Genomic DNA, 4,720 nt, shown 5'->3' on the forward strand with positions numbered 1-4,720 from the left:
GAGAGAAGCTATCAAATGAGCTTAGTGATTTTAGTTGGGACTAATCCTCGGCTTTCCTTGTTTATGGGATTTAGTGAGGTAGACAGCAGTGAGTCAGCTGGAGCAGTGACAGAACAACTGGGTTTACAGAGCAGAACCACTCTCTGGGCACAGCCATTGCAGAGCCGAGGTGCAGAGACACCTCAAATCTCCCTGCATATCCTCATTACAACTTGTGAACACAATGAGACAAATTTAGAACCACATCATGGTGTTGGTGTGAAGGTGGTCAACTCAAGCAGCAAACAAAGATAATCCTCAACTCCTAGTGAGTAAAATCAAAAGACGTACTCTGAAAACAAGATCACCAGAAGACAAGTTTAGAGCAACTAAGACAAAAAAATTAACACTATAAAAAAGTTGAGTGAAGCCAATACCTTCATTATCCAAAACCCTAAATTATAATTAGATCTCCTTAGGATTCTAGCTCAGGGCTCTGCCACCTTCAAACTTAAAGAGCCATTCAGGTCAATTTCCCGCCAACCAAAACCCAGTAGGATCCTCAAAGTCTTAACACACCCTTTAGAAAAATGAGATAGTGATCTATATTTACGTTTTTGCTGCTGACACGATACATTTAAATAAGTTTATGTTATTTGTCCAAAATAAAAATATAAACATAAAGAGAAAATAGCTTTTTATTAAAAGCATGAAATAGTTTATAACTTTTGACAGAACTCTTCATGAATGAAAGACACACTAACCCACATTTGTCAAAGTCAAGGCCCGGGGGCCGGATCCGGCCCTCCAGGTAATTCTATACGGCCCTCCAGATCATTTTATTTTATTGTTATTAATGTCTCAATGTTATCTTGCGCTCATTTCTAACTTGTATTATTCTGGCAAAATATATTTTATGGAGAGTAAAAATATAATCCTCAGCCTCCCTGGGAAAGTCTATGCCAGAGTACTGGAGAGGAGATTCCGTCCAATAGTTGAACCTCAGATCCAAGAACAACAGTGCGGTTTCCGTCCTGGTCGTGGAACAGTGGACCAGCTCTACACCCTCTTCAGAGTGCTGGAGGGTTCGTGGGAGTTCGGTCATCCAGTCCATATGTGTTTTGTGGATTTGGTGACCGCGTTCCCCGTGGTGTCCTGTGGAGGGTGCTCTGGGAATATGGGGTCCGGGGAGCCTTACTGAGGCATGCCCGGTATCTGTATGACTGGAGCAGGAGCTTGGTTCACATGGCCGGCAGTAAGTCAGACCTGTTCCCGGTACATGCTGTTGGACTCCGGCAGGGCTGCCCTTTATCACCGGTTCTGTTCAGTCTTTATGGACAGAATTTATAGGTGCAGCCAGGGGCCAGAGGGGGTCTGGTTTGGGGACCTCAGGATTTCATCTCTGCTCTTTGCAGATGATGTTGTTCTGTTAGCTCCATCAAGCCAGGACCTCCAGCATGCATTAGAGTGGTTTGCAGCCGAGTGTGATGGATGTGTTTATTCTTAATGCTGAATTAACAACAAAAGCGGTTTCTATCAATCAAAGTTTATAAAACCCTATATGTGTGTGTGAATCCTGTATGTGGCACATAAAACGCTTCCCAAAGTCCACATAAACACAGAAAAGCAATTCTCCAAGCTTTGACGGTTACACATGATTATTTCATGGATTTTAACCTCAAAATAGTTGTAAATCTTCTTCTGTTAGGAATAAAGGTTTGATTACACACATGTAATAATATATCATTTTAACCTTTATAACCAGTTGGTATGTTGTTTTAAAGCTGATAATCCTGAACTTCTTGTGATTTGATCCAGACTTCTATTTTTCATCAGTCATCGAATGAAGTAAAAGGGCAAATTTTCTGTTCTTAAAACAAAACTACGATCAGGTTGCTCTCAGTTTCTTGTCTTTTCAAAACAATAAATTATTTGTGTCACGGTTGGATTTTATTCTGGTTTAATTAAAACACTTTCAATCAATCTGTGGTTGACATGCATTTTAGCAAAAGAATTTTGTTGAAAGACAACTTTATTATTTTTTACAGTAATGTGAAGAGAACATTTAAAGGCCAATTTTGATGACTTAGATGCTAACCAGTGCATGCAATGTCTGAAAAGTGAAGGTATTCTGCCTTTAAACTGTTCTATTTTTACAGAACAGCCCCCACAATCATGTCCCCTTTGTAACTGAACAATGGTGAATCTTTAAAGAGCCTGACCGGGAGCAGCGTCTCACCAACGTTTTTTTTAAACTAAATTAATAATGGATTTTACGTCTTGACTGCATTATTTTTGTTGAGAATCTTTTTATTTTTTTGTACAACCTTTTTGTTCTTTACTAAAACATATCACCTGAAAAAAGACCTGTCCTCTCATTTTCTTACCACAAAAGCACATCTGACTTTCAGTAAATCCAACATGTCTCGCAATTTATTTCAAGAATATTGGTGCAATAAATGTATGAATTACCAGTTTGTGAGAATTGTACATCACTGCAGTCCCTTTCTATTGCCTCTAGTGTTGTGTGGTTCTCTGTCTTCTCTTGCTTTGGTTTCTTGCAGTTTCAAAAATCAATCTGCTTCTATAGACCGTTCTGTTTTTTCTGACCATCATAGTAACTAAGATAATTCAGTGGACACGATGAGCTTCTTTTGTCTTGTTCCTTTTGAAATCTTAATTTGTATGTTGTTTTCTTGCTCTCTAACTATGAAAAAAACCTACTTTGAGGACTGACCTGGCACCGCTTTAGCACAATATTTAAGTATTATAACTGGGAATAACCAAATGTTTCAGAGGATGATGTTGGTATACTTTTACAGTTCTTTAGGTACTTGCTTTTCAGGTTCTTGCCCCGCTTTGGGCCTCTCTGCACAGCTTCTTAGTGGTCCACTTTATTGTTCAGATGAACACCCAGTCACTAAAAACACACTCCATGTCACCATCAGTGGTGACATGGAGTGTGTTTTTAGTGACTGACACAGTTGGTAGAATACGAGTCCAAAGCGAGTGTTGTCCTGAACTTTGGTTTGCAGAGCTCATCTGGCTACTTTGGGGCGAAGGCGAAATAAGGTGCTTTGCACACCGGCCGTATGCGGTGCGTTCAAGGACGCGTTTTACGCGGAGCAGGTGGTATCAACAGTTCATTGTAGACGGGAAGATGAATCTTAGATTTAAGCTCGTTTTCCTCCTCTTCGTTCTTCTATTTTCTCTATATAAGTCAAAGAGAACCACATGCACAAACCAAAGCAGAGGAGGAGCACTGATGTCATCGTCCGGCCTTAGAACTGCTAACTCAAACTGATTTATGAGACAGGCAGAATGTGAAAACGAAAAAGCAGTCTTCAATGGCTTTGTCACTCTAATCATGTCACAGAATGAGTGGGAATGATGAAGAAAATGGAAAGTTCACGGTTACCAGCCTGATTTCTCTCTATTAAAATGTGATTTATTGTCCTGTGATGATTCCTCTCCATCAGATTATTTTGTTATCATGATTTCTGAAGTTGATTGCAAAACATTGCACCCGCTTTTGTGGTTCTTTTCAGACTTTTTCAGACCTCCACAGTTCATCACTCAATGCATAGTAATGCTGCACGTCTGTCACGCCGTATGTCATGTGATTTACAATCCTGTAACATACATCAGTGGTTAAAACTTATGGAAACAACATATTATTTGCTGTGTACAATAAATGCCAATCCAGCGCTAGCTTTAAACAAAATGAGGCCGCAACCAACCCACAGAGTGGAAGATCAGGATTGGACATCCATGGTCTATACTTGGAGACATGGAGCAAATGATGACAAATTAAAAGTTTGGCTGGGGGAGGAGGAGCATTTTCACAAATCATCTTGGATGACAGTAAGATAAATATTTCAAAAATTCCAAGTACAGTAAGACACCTGTGATCCTACACAATAAAAATTGGTATAGATAAGGGATACATGGAAAAAATTCTGACTAATAAGATAGTTTTAACTCCAAACCAGAGGAAATGTGGGAATGAAGATGAATTGATAGTGTGGGAAAGCATTATTTAACTTTATAAAATAAGAGCTGACAGGACTGTTTATTTTACTGGAAAATCGTTATGACACATCGTCAAGACCTGTGCTGTTGTTACACCTTAAATACACATGTATTAATATTATTAATATATTAGTATTAGTATTAGTATTAATAAATGGCACAATGGTTGTTTAACTGAATTCTTCAATCTTATTTTTTTTCTTCTGAAACAAACTAAGTCTATAAATGCCAACAAATATGTTATTTCTGGAATGAGTAACAGTTTATGAATTGAAGATCACATTAATAAAACGGAAATCTGAGGATATCAGCTCATCAGCAAACGTTCCACACTCTCAAATTCAGATGTTACTTCCTCCAGGCTATGGTTGATCTAAGCTTCCGTGTGGGATGATTTTTGGCTCTGAGGTTTCAGCCAATTTGCTAAGAATTTGTTTTTTCTCTTTGCTGGATACTTTTGAGGTTTTCTGTTCTGTTCCTCATGCAGCTCTGTGGGCATCACTGTCTCTATAAGCTTTTTCTAGTGACAGCCTTACAGTTAACAGCTACTACATCACAGTTGGTTTGTCTGTGGCCTCACAAGTTTAGTTTTCCTTTTATTTGATGTCTTTTGGGCTTTATTTCTGTGTCAGAGTGAGGCCTTGCTGTTTCTCTGTGGATCTTTATGTGTCGCTCTGTGTTAATTGTTTTCAGGTGTAGTGCTGGACAG

This window comes from Oryzias melastigma, linkage group LG18, assembly GCF_002922805.2.
Source record: "Oryzias melastigma strain HK-1 linkage group LG18, ASM292280v2, whole genome shotgun sequence".
Lineage (NCBI taxonomy): Eukaryota > Metazoa > Chordata > Actinopteri > Beloniformes > Adrianichthyidae > Oryzias > Oryzias melastigma.